Source organism: Mus caroli, unplaced genomic scaffold, assembly GCF_978045245.1.
Source record: "Mus caroli unplaced genomic scaffold, Mus_caroli_1 scaffold_19, whole genome shotgun sequence".
NCBI lineage: Eukaryota > Metazoa > Chordata > Mammalia > Rodentia > Muridae > Mus > Mus caroli.
Window position 1 is genome coordinate 22,239,419 of NW_028227274.1, and position 20,856 is coordinate 22,260,274.

General features: G+C 45.1%; 1 protein-coding gene and 1 pseudogene across 4 annotated transcripts in view; one reads left to right on the forward strand and one right to left on the reverse strand.

The window, feature by feature from the left end:
- The window catches only part of Fhod3 (formin homology 2 domain containing 3), a 423,897-nt gene that overhangs the window by 215,212 nt on the left and 187,829 nt on the right, over positions 1 to 20,856 (forward strand). The window lies entirely within an intron of this gene.
- Positions 3,287 to 3,713, reverse strand: LOC110284626 (large ribosomal subunit protein mL42-like; annotated as a pseudogene).

Genomic DNA, 20,856 nt, shown 5'->3' on the forward strand with positions numbered 1-20,856 from the left:
GAGGGCAAGCAGCCTGAAAGCTAAAGCTTCCTTGTCCTAAGCCCTTTTATGTGGCCTGCCACCAGAAGGTGTGGTTCTGATTTAGGCAATGTCTTCTGACTTCAAATGATCCAGATTTAGGGTGAGTCTTCTCCCCTCAATGGATCCAATTAAGAAGATCCTTCATAGGTGTGCCTGGCTGCTTGGGCTTTTGTCAAGTTGACAGCTAAGATTAGCCACTGCAATACCCATAATGATTGGTCTCCCCGACAAGTTACCACCCTCTGTGAGGACTGCACCCTTCTCTTATTTGCACCCAGAGCCTCCATGTCCAATTCTGAGCAGAACTTCATATAGTACCTGGCTTATGGTAGACTCTACAATGAAGGAATCTCCCCGTGGTCCAGGAATGTCTGCAAGAGAACGGAACCTAGGTACAATGCTAAGACAGAGAAGTCTTAAAAATCAAAGACTCCCGTGATAGAGCCTGTCATATGTGAAGAGGCCCACGGCATTTTAGTGTTCTTGGCTTGTCCCTTCCAGGCCGCTAAACCGGAGACTGAAATAATCGAGTGATTTGAAACGGGCTGCTGAGAACAGTGCTCTGTGTTTGTTTCTGATCATAAGATCCCAAGTCTCTGAGGAATAGAGTCAGCCTTCCTGTTGGGCTCTTTCTTCTTTCCTGCACAAAGGGTGAGTGCGGAATGTACTCACCCCCTCTTGCTGCACATCCCTCACCTGGTGGTGCTGTGCTGGTGTCCTGCTCATTTCTCCTCTTTTCCTTTTAGCCTCAGATAGCTTTGGAAGATCTACCGCATGGTCCTCTGGGCAATGAGTGATCTCATTGGCTCAGGGGTTATCCAAAGCCAGCATCATATGCACCATTAAATTCTATGAGTTTTCTGCCAATTAAACTTCTTATTTTGACTCTTTTATCAGATTACCCTTGGATGGTTTTGAGTGCTGAAAAGGTTGACATCACTGTCCAACTTCTGTTCATTTCAGACAGCTGGCAGGAGCTTGGTATTACACACATCCCTACAACCTGCTCTCTGTCAGTGTGCTCTGCAGACTTCTGGCTCATCTTACTTCTTTACACAAACTCTCTCATGATGGATTTGTCTTAGCTAGACAGAATGGAATATCTAATGCCTAATAGCTCAGTGTCCCCAGGAGGACCTCAGACAAATCTTACTAGGTTTTGCTATAAAGAGGGTGTCTCCTGGGCATTTGTACACACATGTATTACACATATAGTCAAGCAAGCACACATAAATGCACATAAATAAAAATAATTTAAAATTATGTCTCTTACCAAGCATGTTCAATAAATCCATTTTAAATAGCCTAGACTTTGAAATAGTTTATTATTTATATCTATTGATAAACAGCATTTTCCTGGTGTGATTTTTTTTTCTTTACTGACAACCCCTACCCCCTGCCCTTCTCTCTCTTTTGATTAATAACTGGGTTGTGGGCATGGGTGGGGTAATCGGTTAGTTTTCTGTGTGTTATTCTGCCTCCTGGGATCCCTCTGAAGCAGCAATGGCCCCTCAGTCAAAGGTCTTGCATTTTCACCCATGACATTTCAGGCTTACATTTGCAGAGCTCATTTGAATGGTTAAAGCAACAATGGCATTCTTTTGTGAAAGAGTTTGTTACTAAAGCTAAATGCTTACCTGGGAAAGAGACAGTTTCACTTCATCCTGGTGTTCAAAGCTCTCCATAACATAGTCCTCACCATGCTGGATCTTCTTAATGGCCCCTCCCTAACGTACCTGCTTGCTGGTCTGCCCATTGAGGCTTAGCAAGCCTATGTGAGACACTGAGAAGTTGGTTCTATGGTCAGTAGGATGTACAGAGGGGAGCTTCTGACTTAAAGGAACTGTGTAGTGTACTTATTCTAGGCGAGGACTCAGGTAATTGTGCCAGCCTGCAAGGATGCCTCTGGGTTTCTTCACTGAAAGCATGGGGAGTGAGGACTGAGGACTGAGAAAGCTCAGGTGGGAGAAGACTGGTCCAGACTCAGTGTGGTGAGGTCGCTCTAGGGCTGAGGAGACAGACAGTTGAGCAAAGGAAGGATGTGGGGCTGAGCAGTAGATGAGAGGAGCAGTGGTTGCCAGAAGTCTCTGTCTAGTCTCTGCATGATGAGGCCTAAGAGGGCTGGCCTCAGCTGACATTTCCAATGAGGTGAAGAAACTCGAGGTGCTGTCATTTAAGTAGGCACATGGGTAGTATTCTTTGAGGCCTGTAGAGTAGGAGCTGCTACTGGCAGTGTGGTGTTGAGATACTATAACTTACCCCTGAGGTTTGGGCAGCATCAGTGTTATCTGGAGACGAAATGTTATCTAGTTAACCTTGAGAGATGCTCTGGGTCTGAATTGGCCTAGGTTCTAGGTTTGGGTAGACCATTGCTTCTTCTGAATCTCAAGGATTGAAGGACTTGGATGTGGCCACTTTGGCACAGGGTCAGCAAAGCCATTGCCGGAGTCAGGCACAGTCAGAAACTGTGTGTGGAGCTCTACAGTAGAGTTGGGTACAAGGGTACACTCTGGTGACCCTAAGACACAAGGGGCACAGGCAGATGGCAGAGAGAAGCCAGGAGCAGCGGGAGGACATCTGAGGCACAGATGCACAGTGTCACCTGGATTCACGAGAGAGTGAGCAGCACCTGAAGCCCAAATCCCAGGCTTTTCCCAAGTCCCAGGGCAGCAGCTCAAAGGATATTTGCCTCAGTGGAAGTGGAGACCGTGGGCCATTAAAGTCTGAGTGCAAGGCTGGGGAATAACTCAGTTAGTGCTTGCCTTGCAACTGTGAGAACATGAATGTAATCTCCAGAATGCATGTTAGAAAAAAGGGAAAGCTAAGCATGGTCGCTGCCTGTAATCCGGAACTGCAAAGGCAGAGACAGGCAGGTCTTTGGGATAGCAGAGCCTAATTGATGAATTCCAGGCCAGTAAGAGACCTTGTTTTTAAAAAAGGTTGGGATAGGGCTAGAGAGATGGCTCAGTGGTGAAGAGCACTTGCTACTCTTTGCCGAGGACCCTGATTTGGTTCTTGGTATCTACATGATGGCTCATAACTTCCTGTAACTTTAGCTGTAGAGGGATTCAACATCTCTGGCCTCTAAGAGCACACACACACACACACACACACACACTTTTTTAAATAAATATTTTTATATGAAAGGGTATTTTTATATTATTTTCCTACATAACATCTTAATGTATACACCATTTTGCTTTGTCTCAGCTGGTAAATAAGACACAAAGCAAAATTTCCTTGATACTCAGAGAATCAAGAGCAGTCATCTGTCTTTTAGAGGATTTAGTTTCTTACGACATCTATGTTAGTGTCTGCGCAGGTACCAGCGATGCTTTGTAGTGAAGAACACCTTGCCAAGTTGTTCTATCATTGGTCCTGGCTCACATTGTTTCCTCTTTTGTTTTAACTTGGTGTTCAGCACTTATTCATGTATTTCTTCATTATTATGCAAAAGATCTGGTTGAGGGATGGGTTTGGTGGGTTTGAATGGGATGTCCTCAGAAGAGTGGTAGCACACTAATGTCCTGGCATCGGATGTCAAAGTGAGCTCTTCTTTGCACTTGTAGTCATCAGGAAAAGAAGAAATATGTAGATTTGTGACACACTGTAGGTAAATTTCTATTTTGGAATGGAAATAAGCGCTTCCAGATAGTTCTGTTTGATATCACCCATTTTACTGCTGCTGCCATGATCCATGGGCCTACAATCTTGTTTCTAAAGTAAATCTTATATAAATTAAAAAAATATATAAAACATCTGTGATGCATTACATGAACCACCTGAGGTTGTTCTCTGGCCTTTACATGTAGTTTACACAGGTACACATAAAAATGCACATTTGAACTGTGCTGCTTTGTTTTAACTGTCAACTTGACACAACCTATAATCACCAGGAAAAAAATCTTAAAGAGGAATTATCTGGATTTAGTGGTCTCTGGGCATGCATTGGAGGGTAGGAGTTGTTTTGATTGTTAATTCTTATAGGAAGACCCAGCCTACTGTGGGTGGCACCATGCCCTAGGCCAGGGGTCCTGAGTGTGTGAAGAAGTTAGTTGAGAGCAACCACGGATCCATGCATTCTCTCTGCTCTTGATTGTGGATGTGGTACTTTAAATTCCTGCCTTGTCTTCCCTGGCCTGTAATCTGGAGTTGTAAGACAAATAAACACATTAATCTCTAATTTCTTGCTTTTTATCAAGATATTTTATCACAGCAACCGAAATGGAACTAGAATACATGGCACACACACACACACACACACACACACACACACACACACACACCTTTCAGGGAAACCGTTTAGAGACTAACAGCCTGAGTTTAGTACCAGGAGCTAAACATCCTCAATACAATTTGCTCACACTCTTTCATAGGCTAGGGTGGGATTAAATGGCAGAAGCACGTGTGATGTGTGTGGTCTTGTCATAGCACACAGTGAGATCTCTGAAGGTGCTTGCTTTGCTATTGGCATGACAGGAAAGAAGGGACAGGAGAGGACTGAGGAGGCTCTGGCCAGCACAAAGATGCCAGACTGCTTGCCTTAGGTGCTGGCTGAGTGAGTGCTCTCCACAGGGCACATAGCCAGAGTAGCTTCCCTCCACAAACACTTGTCTTCAAAGAGGAATTTAGCCATGGCTCTGTAAGTGACATGGAGCAGAAGGGACTCAATTAAACTAATGCCAGGGTTGGGACTTCCAAGTGAGGCCTGGAAGCTGTGCACTTGCTGTGTGACTACCCTGGGGTTACTGGTTTCTGAGTACTGTGTTGTTATAGCTCAGGTCTAGTCATGACATGAATGCATTTGAGTTGGAGACAATAACATTTTGCTTATTTGGAATTAATTGTTTCCTGTCATCAAATTGACTGCAAAGCTTCCTCTATGGAAACTGTTCTCAGCTTGCTGACTGAGGTGGTAAACCAGGTTTGGTGCCGGGGCTCTGCTTTGCCAGCCCCCTAGTTTATATGGAATTGGCTAGGAACGTTCTTCTCTGGTCTTTACCAGTAGTAATCCTAGGCAAGTATGGTTTAATGTAAATCTAACTACCGTTATGTATAAACTTTGTAACAAGTTGACTTTATAGCATTTTTCTGTGTGCTTGTGTAAGAAAGTCTTGATGGCCAGAAAGTCTCCTTGTCTTAGTCAAAATTAGCAAAAATAGTCAAGACCTGTGATGTCTCAGTAGCCACAGTTGTGGAGGATGATACTGGTAGGCCCTACTATGCCTCTTCCTAGTGTTTCCCTGCTTTGGGTTTCAGGTCTTTGCCCTGTCTCTGTCACAAGCTCCCTGAGGTCTGAAAGTTCCTGATGTTGGCATAGGAGCCTGTGCATTGTCCTCCTTAGGACCAAAGAGGAAGGCTGAAGGAAGGGCCCATCTGTTTTTTCACTTCATAGCTAGCAGGGTCTGAGGGGTGATCCAGAGGTTCTGCATGGCAAGAACACAGGCAGTTGGGACACACTTCCTAGACTGGCAATCCTGGCCCTAGTACAAATGCCCAATAAATATTCCCTTTTCCCCTTAGTTCAGCTGAAACACCATGATTTGTCAAGTGGAACTTTTTCTAGAAATAACAATAAAAAGGAAAGAAAAACAAAGTGGAAAAAAAAAAAGCAAACTTGGAGGGCTCCAGTGCAGAGCTTGATGAGTGTCCAAATCTGACTTACGCTGAGGCAGCTGTGGGCTCCCCCAAGCCCACTGCTCAATCTCCTGTGGCTTACAACCTTGGTTTCTGTTCTTGCTGCCTGGCTACAGAGTGATCAGGGTTTCAGGTATAGCATCTGGAATACAGCTTTGAGGATCTCCTGTCTTTACTTCAAAGGAGACACCTCTGCCCCTCCATCGCATCTTCACTTCTGGGTGAAAATGTCTTATAAAAAGGTTACTTCTCATGCTGTTGACAGAATCTCCAGTAATTCATGTTTGCTGTTGAGCAAGGACCCCAGTTACCATGGCTTCTTGACACTTACATGTCACTGTTGCTCTGGGTCTCTCTGTTGCCACACTTGGCCACCTCTTGGTGGTTTTCCATGCTGGTCTATGTAAGCAAGGGATCAGTGAAACCATAAAACTAGACCACTCAGTGGATAGAAAGAAACATTAGGGGAACAGACTTCCAGGCTGCCTTTGAGAGTAGAGGGCAGCAATTTGGCGGGAAAGGAAGCAGATTTTATATCATAGTTAGTGGAATGTGGGTCTTGGAACAGATTCAGGCTGTTTAAATTAATCAGGATCTAGATGTCCTCGTCTGAGGTAGCTGGGGGGAAGGTCAGGGGAGCAGTGGCTTTCCTGCAAACAGAAAGCCTGCCTTATGAGATCTGCTGTCCTGGTAAACAGAAATGAAGTAGGGGGTTCCCAAGGAATGCTGGATTTAGGCTTCCTTTTACCCAATCCTTTAAGTCCTTTCAAATGATCCTTCTGTTTACATTTAGAGTCCTTCTGTTTAGGACATTGTCACCAACACTGCCATTTGGGGGACCCGCTTTGGACCTAACAATCTCCAACAGTGATCTTGCCCCTGACTGTAAGTACATCATCACCCTAGACTACCCAGGAGTTAGTGGAGACCATACAGGGAACCTGGACTTTGCCTGGACCTGGTGACAATGAGGATATCTTTGACTTCTGGATGAGATGACAACAGAGGAGACCAGTGGACTATTAGAACACTTAATATTGAGCAGCTAAAGTAAGATGACAGATAGCAGTGTATAAGGATGAGATAGCCGCTTAGAAGCCATTCATAACAATTGTAAACACACACCAAATAACAGAACCACCAGACATGTTGGGCAGAAACTGCTAGAGCCAAAGAGAGAGACAGAGAAAGGTTGGTTATTATGTCTGTTATGTCTGTAGATTTCAATATAACACTCTTCACAGCCCACAGAACGGCTGGAAAGGAAACCTTGGTAACATCTTACCCGGAGCTTGATAGAATAGGTCACCCAACAACAGCAGAATGTATGCCATTTTATTCTAATTATCTTTTCTTTATTATGGCTGTTCTTAGCATATGAAACAATGGGTTTCATTCCTGCATTCCCATTTATGTAGACTATATTCCATTCTTATCTGCTCCTCCATCACCTGCTTTTTCTTCCCCGCCCCCACCCCCCGCCCGGGACCCTCATACCTTTTTTCTTACCTCAAGTAATCTTCCCTCTGTCTTCATGTGTCTTGTCTCTCTGTCTCTGTCTCTTGCACGCACATGCATGCACATGCCTCAAACCTACATTTCACACATGAGAGACAGGTGTGATATTTGTCTCTCTGACCCTGGTTTATTTCACTTAACACAGTGATTCCCACTTTCACCCATTTTCCTGCAAATAACTCGTTTTTTTCATTCTCTTTTATGGCAGAATAGGTCTATACCCACCAGTTTTTTTTATCCCATCTGTTGAATGCATGTAGGCCAAACCTGTATCTTGACTACTGTGAGCAGTGTCGCAGTGAACTTGAATGCACAGATCTCTGAGGTGTATGCACAATTAGATCTCTGAGGGAGTACACGTAGGAGTGATGTAGCTGGATCAGATGGTAGTTCTGTTGCCAGGTTTGTGTTGTTTCATTTTCTGCTACATTCACTTTGCTGTTGTCTGCATTAAATACATTCATGGCAGCAGTGTGTAAGAGTTCATAACACAGCCGGGCCGTGGTGGCCCACGCCTTATCCCAGCACTCAGGAGACAGAGGCAGATGAATCTCTGAGATGGAGGCCAGCCTGGCCTCTAGATCTGAATCTCTAAATTGAGGTCTACAGAGTGAGCTCCAGGACATCCAGGGACGCCCAGAGCTACTCTGTCTTGAAAAACAAACAAACAAACAAATAAACAAACAAAAACTCAAAACAAATAAACAAAATAAAAAAGCATTCAGAATAGGTTTTTTCCCCAACTTTCCACCTGCCCCCCCCCAAAAAAAACATAAAAAGACTTACTGAGCCAGTACAGATCTCAATAAATTTACAAGAACCAATTCCACACTGGAATGTTTCTGTTACCCCAGCACTTGCAAAGATAAGGCAGCAGGGTCATTCGTTTGAAGACGGCTTGGCCTGTATAGTGAGTTCCAAGCCAACCTGGGATAAATAATGAGACATTGCCTTGAGAAGGCACACTATTCAGAGTATCTGATCTCTACCCATAATAGATCAAACTAGAGTCCAATAGCTGGGAGGTAATAGGAAAATCTCCCCAATCATTTGGAAAGTAAGCAATGTCTTCCTAAATAGACATTCTCAAAATGAAGTTTAAAAGCATCATAGGAAAAGAGGTATAAGAAAACTGTACCATGAAAGCTCGTGGTGTGCAGTAAAGTCAGACCTGGTGAGGACATGGAGCAAAGGAAGATAGGAACAATCTAAAGTGATTAGCCTCGGTTACTGGAGAAAGATGAACCAAGTGAATCTAAAATAAACACAAGGAAAAAATGTGCTCAGGATAGAGGCCACTGATACTGAGAGCAATGGCAAAAAGAAAACCAGTGAAATGGGAATTTTGCTATTCCAAACCAGCAGTTAAAAGCTGTAGTAAGAACTACAGCTGTAGTTAGAAATATTGTTTCTAATGCTGGGAAGGAAATAGGGGTTATGCCTATAGACTCTTTAGACATCAAATGAGTAGCACAATCAATACAATAAATAACTCGTAGGATTTGATGACTTGAGCAAAGCTGGGCAGGTGCCCCTTGGTAGGTGAATGGTTAAACAAATGGTGGCCCATGGTGGCATATCCATCTATGAAAAAGGGAAGAGCTGTCGGCACGCCTAGCTTGGATGGCTTACACATGCTTTAAGGGTGTAAAATATGATTTCCTAGAGGTCATGTGTTATAAGAGAGCATTTATGTGATGTCCTCAGAACAACAATGCTATGCAGATGAAAGCCGTGGATTAGAGAGGCAAGTGGTTATGGGATGACCTGAGGTGGGGTTTTATATGACGGATTGATTCTCCATATTTTAGTTTTGTTTACTTATTTGCTTTTTTGTATTTTTTAACAAAAATATTTAACATTTTAATTGGGAAGATATATATGAAGTTTAAAAAATGTACAATATGTGTAATCTTAAATACTAGCAGGGAAATAATGTCTACATAGAATATAACTGTATTTCACAGACAAAAACATCCCAATCTACTACAATATGCATAAAACTCTTGAGTCATTTGATTTGGGCTGGTTTTCTCCAATAATTTATTTTTTTATTCACTTTATATCCCCATCACAGCCCCCTCCCTCCTCTCCTTCCAGTCCCATCCATACAAGTCCCTTGATGTGATTTTTGAGACAAGCTCTTACTACATAGCCCTTACCAGCTTTGTGCTCGCTACATAGACAAGAAGAGCCTCAACCTCAGAGGTCTCTTTCTGCTTTCCAAGTGTGAAATTAAAGCTCTGCACAACCACACCTGACTAAAATAATATCTTGATTTTAATTATGTGCTCATGTATGTGCCTGAGTGTGGGTTTGTGCATGAGTGCAGGTGCCCCTGAAGTCCAGAAGAGGGCATCCAATCTCATGGGGCTAGAGGTACAAGTGGGAAGCCCCGCCCTGGTCCTCTGTGAGAGTGATGTTTATTCTTAACCATGCCTGGTACCTGTGGGTGCCAGAAGATGGCATCAGATCCCCTAGAATTGGAGCTACAGATGGTTGTGAGTTGTCCTGTGGGTGCTGAGATGGAGCCCTGGTCCTCTAGGGCAGCAGCCAGGGTTCTTAACAGATGAGCCCTGTCTTCTGCTCTGTCACATCACACTGCTATGTCATGGTCTCTGTGTTTCTATGATCAGTAGACACTGACTACCACCACAGTTCCACAAAACACTCTAGTTACTCTGTGTCCCTCCTCAGCACCCACAACCTGTGTGAACTGCATTAAAAATCTGTTGTGGGAAATGCTGGCATGCTGTGGTCTGCACTCACGGCACCATTGTGTGCTTTAGAGTCAGAGCTGAGTGGAATCCAGACTGGTGAGCACCTGAGGAAGGCGGGGCAGGATGTGATAAGAAATCTGTGTTGTGACTGTGCTTAAGCAATTCACAGAGACTGGAGGCATAGTGATTGTCTATAGAGGTTCAGAGGTCAAAGCCAGGGCTTGTGGGTAGAAAGTATTCAGACTGACTCCAGCGATCCTGACTCCATGTAAGGGAATCACTATCACTGTCCAGATCAGAAAGAGGCCTGGCTTTTCTCTGGTTCATGTGGGCCTGGAGTGGTGAGTAGAGACTTGTGATATTTGTGTGGGTCTGGAGTTGGGGGGCAGCTGAGTAGCTGAAGTGGGACCTCTAGGGGACCTTTCCATGGTGGAGAACAAAAAATGATGGTTAGGTCAACATGAGGAAAGCCTAGCCCCAGGTAGATCAGACCTAACAAATAAAATGAGCTAGTTTTCAATTATGTAGTTTTTCTATCTATTTAATTTTAAGAAAATTAAACTGAACAAGATGACTTGCATTATAAAATATACGTTCCAGGGTATTAAGTAAGCCATGGGGATTTTAGGGTGATGGGTTTTCGTGAAGTCTCTCAGGATGAAAAGTGGTGTTAGATCATAGTAGGTGCCTCCTTGGAGAGGCCAGGCTCTGATGTGGCCATAGGGGTGAAGCCTTGAACATCTGGGAGAGGCCCCGAGGATCCAGTGGGTTCCCGGCTACCCCTGGCTTCAGGTTGCCTGCATTTAAATCATAACCCCTTTCATTATGTTGTTCCAGCAAATGTGCTTTCTGCAGATCAAAGCAGGTTCCTTGATGACACTTGTCAAAACTGTGGGTGTGGGGTGGCGTGGGCGGGAAGCATTCGGCAGCTTTGTAGGGCCATTCCCAGGGTATTCCCACGTTGGCTTGCTTGCCTATAGGGATTCAGGACAGCCTGGTGCAGTTGCCTTCCCCATTTTTTGGAATGAGTTGAGAACATAGGCTAACTTGTAGAATAAATGCCTCATGGACAAATGCTGGGTGCTTCTTCCACGGGCATCATCATGGCTGCAAGTTGGGGCTACTGGACCTGGAGCTTTCATAGACAGTTTAGAGATGTGCCTGAGGAGAAGGGGTTTGGGATATGAAATGCACATCGGAGCTCAGCTGTGCGGGACTTGCTTGTGGAGGGAAGGTGGTGTGTGTGTGTGGGGGGGGGGGGGGTCATTTGACTCTGCTGCTCTCCTCCTGCTCATGTATCACTGTTCTCCCTCAAAGGTGCCCATGGCTGAAGCAGGCACAGGGAACAGTGGAACAGTGCACGGAAGATACAGGGGGAGAAAGGGGAGCTGGGAAAGCAAGGAAAGGAAGGCTCCCAAGCTGGAAAGCACATTTGAAGGCAGGAGCTGTAAGGGGGCAGCCACATAGCCGTCCCACCTGGCACCCCCGTTCCAGGTCTCAAAGCACAGTCATCCATTTGTACCCAGTAGGCCTCCACTTTCTTCCCCGGGCTCACTTCTCAGCAACAGGAAGTACATCAGGCCCCGCTCTTCTTCCGTTCCTGTTAATGAATCATGGCTATGTATTTTTGAAGGGACTTGAAAGTTTTGTTACAGAAATCAGAGGCAAAATATAAACATGCCTGTCTTTACTCATTCCCAATAAAGTAGGAAGTGAGTGAGGTGGTCAGTCAGTTATGGGCTGCATCCATAATCCATCTAGGATTACGGGGAGTTGTTCCACTGTTGGCACTATGGGTGTATGGCTTCCTAAAGTCCTTTAAAGTCTAACCTTTGGAATTAAATCCTACAGCCATTTTGCGGGGCAGGACTGGAACTGAACCCTAAAACCGAACTGAATGAAGCCTCTAGGTTATCGTGTTAGAATCCTGAGAAATTCACGCCTTTCCTAACCTGCCTCAGGATCTCCTGGTGATGATATTCCACTCTTGAGAAGAGCCCTCTTCCCGTGTCTTATCCTGAGGCAGAGGCAGGAGAGCTGGGCCAGCATCTGAAGGCTCTGTGCAAGCATTCACCCTTGCCAGTCCGGTCCCCACATCAAAGCTCATTTGCAGATGGGAATTTGGATCCCATTGGGTAACACTGGAATTAAAAGGCCAGCATACCTTGGTAGGGCTATTTATAATGAGGGTGGCTTTAATGGGTTTCCCACAGGTCTTTGTAGTGAGGGCTGTCCTTGTCTTTCACAGAGCTACGTCCTGTGGAAATGGGCTGGGTCTGAACTAGAGCCAGATGGGAAGCCGAGTGCACCAGGGTTTCTGTGGCTCAGTGCCCTTCACTGCCTAGTGCCAGGGGAGGTTAGAGATGCCTCTCTGTCTCTGACAAACCCAGATCCTCACTATGTATATCAGGAATCCACACACTTTCACATACACACATTCACAAACACACATACTCTCTTACAAATACATGCAATACACAGCTTAGGATATTTTAAATAACATATATTTTGTGCATATCTTCACGTTACTTATGTGTATACATCATATGTATACACACCCATATATACTGCTTTCTGAATGTTCACTCTTTGTATTGCTTCCAAATCAACTTGCCGAAAGGGGGCATGCTGGAAAAAAGCTTTGTTTTATTTTTTCTACTTTCGAAAGCTAGACACCGAAACCTCTAAGAAAAAAAGGCAGAGTGTGTGCACACACATATGTGTGGGTTTAAGCATACACATGTGCACGTGTGGACACTGGCTGTCTTCCTCTATCACTCTCCACTTCTGCTTTTGAGACCTGGGTTTAGTACACCTGAGCTTTCTGATTTGATTGCTCTGGCTGGCCTGTGATTCCCTAGGATCTTCCTGTCTCTTCACCCTCAGTGATGGGTTACAGACACATGCTCCCGTGTCCAGCTTTCACACGGATGCTGGAGATCTGAAGTCAAGTCATCACCCTGTGTGTGAAACAGGCACTTGACCCACGGAGCTGTCTCTCCAGCTCCTAGAGCACAGATTCTTAAAACTTGAGATCTCTGCATCTTCCTTTGTAAAAGGGACGAAGATGTAAAGGTTCAGTTGGTTTTATAAGTTTCTGAATTATAAGGGGGCACCAGTGTCAAAGCAAGACAAGGCCTCTCATGATATTATATTTAAAACACATCTAGCATATGTGGAAGCTCAAATGTAAGAGGGAGTGTTTGCGTGTCATAGGATGGCTAATTTTCCATGTCAGCTTGCTTGGACCGGTATGGTTCAGCAGTTCTCTGAGTGCTACCATGAAGTTACTGTTTTGATGTGATTAACAGTGAACAGATTGCCCTCTCTAATGAGTGAGGCTGATTTCTCCAATTCGAGCAGTAGTTTTGCAATGTTTAGCCAGTCCTCATGTTAAGTATGTTGGATTTTTGTTTTCTGAGTCTCTAACACAATAGTCATTGGCCCTGGTTTCAGCTCTTTTCAGGGTCATCAGCCCACCTGCCTATCCTTCAGATAGCCATGCGAGCCTCCATAATTGTGTGAGCCAATTCCTTAAATTATACATATACGTTATACATACTTTATGTCAAGTACATATGTACTTCATGCACCCTCCCTGTTGGTTCAGCTTTCAAGGATACCACGATCAACACACTTCCTTTTTAGAGTAGCTCACTGATGGAGATCTCTCTGACCAAGAAATTAAATTATGTGTTGTTTTCCTTAAAACCTGACTGGATCCTATAGCTCAGAAGAAATTTTAATCTGTCTGGAACAAACCAAAAAGTTTATTTTAGGTTAGGAGTTTGCGCCTGAATTTGATTTTTAGATTATCATACAAAGCGGCCGGGTTCTTCAGGGCCTTTTCATGTATATGTTGTTTTGTTTCTTCTGTTCCCCTTCTCTCACCTCCCTGGCCTCTCTTCCTCCCTCAATATCTCCTTTCTATCTTTCATGTTTCATGTGCTCTTTCACCCTCTCTATCCCCTTTCTTAAGCCTCTTCCTCCACCCCCACCATGGTCTACTTTCTGATTTCCTGACCTTTACCCACACATCATGTATGAAAAACTAATAACTGGAAACTAAGGTCTGTATCCCAGAGAAAACATGAAACATTATCTACTCCTTTTGCCTTGATATGGTTTCCAGAACAAGATTGGCTTGTGTGCCTCATCTTCAGTATCTGTACATCAGTGGGTGCACTTGTAGGCTGTAAATAGAGTAGCTATTAACATGGCTGTGCAGGTGTCTCTGATAGGATTGCATCTCTGTGATGTAGTTTGCCGCCAAGCATGGTGGCTGTACAACTTTAGTCCCAGCCCCCTGGGAGGCTGAGGTAGGTGGATCTTTGTGAGTGCCAAGCCAGTCAGGGTTTCATAGTGAAACCTGAGAGAGAGAGAGAGAGAGAGAGAGAGAGAGAGAGAGAGAGAGAGAGAGAGAGAGAGAGAGAGAGAGAGAGAGAGAGAGAGAAAGGAGGAGGAGGAGGATGAGGAGGAGGAGGAGGAAGTCTAGTATAGGCTAGGTCATAAAGCACTTCTATTTTTAGATATTTAAAGTGTCTACCATTCTTAGCCATCAGGCAAACTAAAACTACAGTGAGATTCCATCTCACCTCAGTCAAATGGCTGTCATCAGGAAGCCAAAGGGCAGCCAAGAGCATATGGGAGAGAGAAACCCTTATTTGCTGTTGCTGAGGCTGTGGGACTCAGCATGGAGAGATCTCCATAAAGAAAATGAAACTTTTCGGATGCTACATAGGTTTTGAAGCCTGGGCAACCTGGTACACAGGGGATTGTGCTGGGGTCACAGAAGGCAGTGTGTTGGTTCAAGCTGAGGTCCCTGTGAGTACCAGGGCGAGACACCCAGTGTGATGACAGACTTGACAGCCTTCAAGCCAGTTCATTTCACCCTTTGAATGAGCATTTGAAATAGCTCCACATTTTAAAAGTGTTTATGGGGAAAGATCCTGCTTCTTCACGTCTCTCCTGCGCTGGAAGCTGGGGATGATGTGTCTACAACCTACAGTGGGGTGGAGAGGGAAATGGGGCACCACTGCAGCAAGTTAAGTCTTCAAACAAAACACATAAAATGGTTTTACAGTCTTTTATAGGCTTCTGGCGCACAGTAGGTGTTTGTTAAACATGGCCTACAAAAACTAGATCCTAGGGCAGCTCAGCAGCATCTTTACCTAGAGAACAGGTGCAGGTGAGGCTGAAGACAGGGGACACTAAGGATGCTGGTGGAGAGGCCACCAGCTTGAAGCCAAGCAAGGTACCAGACAGCTCCTCTCACAGCTCAGCCTCCATGGCTGAGACACCTTCCTCCACCCACGGGCTATTAACAAGGGGGCCCAGATGCTCGCAGCTCACTACCTGTCAACTTTCCTTTTTACTTTGTTTGTTCCCCGGTTAATTGCCTCTGCTCTGTGGGTAATGCTTTACTAGTTGGGGCCAAAGCCCAGGCCTTCTCTGGACCTGATGAATCAGGCTGCGTCTCCAGGTGGCTTTCGGTGTGAGGTGCCTGGCCCCTGAGTCACCGGCCAGTCCAGTAGTTGCAGACGCACACAGCAACCAGCTCCCGAGTGCCTCTGGACTTGGCAGGAGTTTGGGTGCACTGGAAAGGTGGCCACAGGCTGGACAGAGCTGAAGAGAACGGAGAAGGGTGGTAGACCAGGCGGTGTGTCTTGGAGGAAACCTGAAAGGCGGGTGAGTTGTTTGTGAGCAAGCTGGGGCTTGGCTGCCATGAGTCGGGTTCCTGCCTCAAGGAGTCTCTCAGGCCTGCCTCCTCCCCTCTTAATGTCCTAGTATTTTGCCTGAGCAGACAAATGGCTTGTAGCCACCTTGATATTTTTAAGCAGAGAGTTTTCAAAAGTGATGTTACTTTTAAAAATGTGGACAAAGGACAGCTTTCTTTCAGAAGCTGGGATTTCTTAGATTAAAATTCTAGGTATATTAAAGCGCTAACACCACTCTCTTATTTCTGAGACTCGGCTTCTGGTACTACGTCCCAGCAGTTGGTTAGGACTCCAAGGGACGGTGCTCACTGCTCACCGCACTGCAGTCAGTAGACGATGATACTTGTGTTCCGACCTCAAGGCTCAGCTTTTACAGTTTCCGTATGTCCATCCTGTCTCCTTTCCTCTCTCCACTCCTCTTTTCTCTGCTCCCCCTAAGCCCCCAGGCTTTAACTTTTGGTCAACAAAAGTTCATTTTGTGTCCAGTGAACCAGGACTTGGGCATTCAGTAACAAATAAGCCAGGCCTGCCCCTGCTGCATGGAACTTTCCATCTGGGCCAAGGCGACAGATGAGGAGCTGACAAAGGCTAGAAGGGATAATGGCAGGTGGTGTAACTGCCATGCAGAAAGTCTTGAGGCAGGGTGTGGGATGGAGGCCGTGAGGTAGGCAGGAGCTCTTTTCTGTGGGGCAGCCACTCTGGGAAATGGCAGTCTACCAAAGGAAGAGAGGGGGCTGGAACTGCAGATCCATCCCAAATGTGGGCAAGGCTGGGCTAGGGGGCCAGAAGCAGCCCTCCTGCTCCTCAGCGGCAAGGAGACTGTGATAACATATTAGCTCAGAGATGGTTATCGGACGGTATTTTAATTAGTCTCTGTACTTGTAACTTTTCATACCTTGCCTGTATTTAATGCCTCATTAGCTCCCCACTGACTCCCCCTTCCTACTCTTCTTTCTTTCTCTTCACAAACCGTCCCCCTTCCGAGGGAGTATTTTTAACTTTTGGAAATTCCGTCTTCATCCCTGTGTGTACATATGTGTTTCTGATGTATGCTGGGAGAGCCCCTTCTCCTGGATCAAGCTTTGTTTTTTTGACCACTGGAAGCCTGCACTCTGCCCAGTTTAGTTGACAAAGAGTGCAGAAGGGATCCTAAGTGTTTGGTCTAAGTCTTAGTGAGCATGGATGGTTGAACCTTTATGTCTTTGACTTATGGATCTGGGCTAACATCTTACATGTTGTTTTTGAAAGTACTCGGTTAAAGATAAGCTAACCTCTTGTAAGCAGCATCAGGGGGAGGGGGGATGTCTGTGAAAACCCCCTTTCTGGAAAGGACCCCCCATGTGAAACATAATCACTATCTTTTAGACACAATTAGTGGGAAATCCTTCTGAATCTGAGTATGTTTGGGAGGCTTCCTCGTGGAAGGGTAAATAAAGCTACAGAGGGAGCTTGAGGTTGCAGCTCACCTCGGATGTTTCTGCTGTCCCTGAGTTCAGTGTTGGTCTATCAGGGATGGCTCCCACTCAAGGAGGCACCTGCTACACAGGCATGTCATGACACTTTGGCTGCAGTCTCTACATTCTTCATCTTCTGCTCCATTACAATAGTCCCTGACATTTGCCACTCAGACTTTTGATATTTCATTTCTGACACTGACCTTCTGGACGCTTTAAACATATCTGTGAAGGTGGGCCGCTTCCAGCTTGGCGGCTCTGCGAGGTGGGGCATCCCAGAAGCATAGTGGTTTTGCAGATGTTGGACTGTTGTTTTCTCCCTAGACAATGGCATTCTTGAAATAATCCGGGAAGTTCATTCTGTTTTGCATCTGATCCCAGGAAGGATACGCTGGTGGCAGGGTGGAATGGCCATTAAGGATGATTCAAGTACGTCTGCTGCAGGATGAGGCATGATGATGGTCTGGACTTGGACTTTGGAATCACAGGTCCATGTAGGTAGATGTGGTGTTTGCTTGTGTGTCAGTGTTCCCACTCTACACACAATGTGTTTTTGTACAATACTTATAGGTGTGATGAGTGGGCCCAAAATATTATGACAAAACATACAGTCGATCTGGAATGCGCTCCCTGCTTCTCCCCGAGTCTTTGATGGTGGCCAGGGCGGTTGGGGTAGAACCCAAAGGGAGAAATGGTTGTACTGTCCCATAGCTTTAGCAATGTGGACTCTGCATAAAGTACCTGTGTTCTTCCTGCCTCTCAGAGCTGAGTGTGATGGAATGGATCCCTCCCTGCTCTCCTACCTGCAGGGGCAGGTTGGTAGCTGATGTCAACAACACAGAGCAGGGTGACGTCTCCCTGGAGACACAGGATCCAATGGGGCCTGGGTAAGAAGAGACCAAAGCCTTGGCAGTAGCCAGAGTGGGCTGTTTATATGTAAAGCCTAAGGCTTTTATGAGGCTAGAAAACCTGACCTCCAACCTCCAACCCCCAACCTCCCACCCCACCCCAGAACCATCACCATTGTTTCAGACTTCCAACATCATCCAACATCTGTGACTGGCAGATTCCCTACAAATTCAGGCTTTGTTTCTCTTTTGGGGAGGTATATTAGCCATTAATTTAAAACATCTCATTTTGAATGTAGCACAAGGAGTTTAGGTGTTTATTTCCTCAAATCCCAAGGCAAAGAGAGGAGGAACAAAGGAAAGAGGAATCAAGATTTCCTGAGGGAAATTTGGGAAGCCAGGCAGCAGAGTCCAAGGGCACTGGTGGCCGGCTGATTTTCCAGCCTTCTATGGCATTACCCAAGTCACTTTGTCAGTTCTGGAAGGCACTTGGTTGGAGCCTCCCGGAAGCCAGGGTCTGAGCTGGGTCAGGGAGAGAATTAAGGTGGAGAAGCGCAATTTGCTTTGGTGAGAGTTTAAAACAAAACAAGTTTGTTCACTGACTCAGCAAACATCAGCGTAAATTGATTTCTTGGGCACTCTTCTTTTGCTGGGAAAAACCCTTGAACTGATTCGCAGGGGAGAAGATATTTGTTATGGTGGGTGGTTTTGTGGCGTATCCCTTCTGTCAAGTGTAACTTGATATTTTGAAGCATGGGTGGTAATTATTTGCAAACTTAACTGTTAAAATGATGGCATGAGCAGACATAGGCAAAACCATCACTATGGTTAAGATTAGTGAAGGTCCCCATCACCCACAAAACATTTCCTACTGCACCCTCATAGTCAAATTTTTTCCCAGTGTCACCCACTCCTTCCCTAGGCACCATACAATCTCTGCGACCACACGTTAGCTTGTATTTGTAGAAGTGTAGTGTAAACCAATCATATAGGATATAATTTACTCTCTGACATTTTTCAGGAGACTTTTAAAAGCACTTCATTACCATTGTGAGCTATTGTTCATTCTTTTTTGATGCTGTTGCTGCATAGGCTCTGGACTCTCCCCAAACACCAATGTGTCCAGCACATGACCAATGCCTGTAGTACATTAAGAAATGGTGCAGTCTTTAGGAGGTGGGGCCTAGGAGAAAAGAGTTAGGTCACTGGGGTATGAGCCCCAAAGGGAATATCAGAATCACAGCCCCTTTCTGCACTCTTACACTGCAGTCCATGATATTGCCATAGGCCCAAAGTAGCAAGGCTAAATAAATACTGACACCCTGAGCCAAAACCTATCTTTCTGTTATGTTGTCTTTCCCAGACAGTTTGTTAAAGTACTGGAAAATGGAGTGACAGAAGAGCAGATTCCACGCCTAGACATACCATAGTTTGTCCACTCACATCCTGATGGAATGTGTTTATGTCTTCAGTTTTGTGTTACTAAGAATAAATCATTCTTGGGGTTGGAGAGATGGCTCAGAAGTTAAGAGCACTCACTGGTTGTTCTTCCAGAGGTCCTGAGTTCAATTCCAAGCAACAACATCACCTACATGATGGCTCACAATCATATATAATGAGAACTGGTCTCCGCTTCTGATGTGTAGGCATACATGTAGGGAGAACATTGTATACATAATAAATAAATAAATCTTTTAAAATGAATAAATAATTCTTAATATTTATTAAGCTACTTTGGGCATTTTGTACAAGTATTTGTAAGGACACAGATTTCACTGTGGGAAATATCTAAGAGGGAAAGGTTGGATCATGAATTAAGGGGTAATTATTTTAAATGTTTATTTGTTTATTTATGTTTATTATTATGTGTGTGCTCAGGCTCCTCCTGTGCGTAGGCAGATGTGCATCATATCCTGCATGTGGAGGTCAGAGAAGCTTGGTGGAGTTGGTGCTCTGCTTCCACCATTTACACAGGTTCTAGGCATTGAACTCAGTCCACAAGGCTTGTCCAACAGTGCCTTTACCTGTGGTGCCATCTTCTATCCCTGTGTTTTGCTTAGCTTTGTTTATCCCCACAGTAGCTGTGCTATTTTAGCTCCACAGTGACATCTGCTAACACCCTTCCACTATTTCGGGTGGTTAGTCAATCTCAGCCATTCTGCCAGAAGAGCAGTGTGGTATCCTTGGACTTTGGGTTACATTTGCCCGATGATGCGTGTGCTTGAACCATTCCTTCATGTCTTTACCTGCCAGATGTCTGCTCATGCACTTACTTTAGAAACTGAACTGTGTTTCTTTCAGGATTGTTTTGTATCATTATTGTTGTTGTTAAGTTTTGAGAGCTTGTGTAGGTTCCTTTTCTCCTTGATATAACTTAAGGAAGGAGGGAGGGAAGCAAGGAAGGAGGGAAGGATGGAGGGAGGGAAGGGAAGAGTGAGGGAAGGAAGGAAAGAAGAGGAGGGAGGGAAGGAAGGAGGGAGGGAAGGAAGGAAGGAAAGAAGGAAGGAAAGAAGGAAGGAAGGAAGGAAGGAAGGAAGGAAGGAAGAAGGAGGGAGGAGGGAGAGAGGGAAGGAGGAGGAGTTAGCACTGGGCTTGTCACCCACCCCTTAGGTTGATTGCATCTGTGTTCAGCAGAGGCACCAGCCTGTGCTTCCTCTTTATTCTTTGAATATTTTGTATTTGATTGTGGTCATTCTTGTCCTGTTGGATGAGTAGAGAAATATGTTATTTCCCTTTCAGCTGCCTAGGAGAGTTTGTGTAGAATTCGTATTTTTATTTTTCACCCTTCAGTATTTGATGGAACTTACCAGTACCGACACTCTGCTTGGCCTAGCTTTCATTTTCTAGAAAACACTTAGCTATGTTTTGTTTCTTTAATGACTATTGGCCCAGCTGGGCTCCCTATGTAGGCTGGAGGGAGGACTTATTACTTTACATCTTC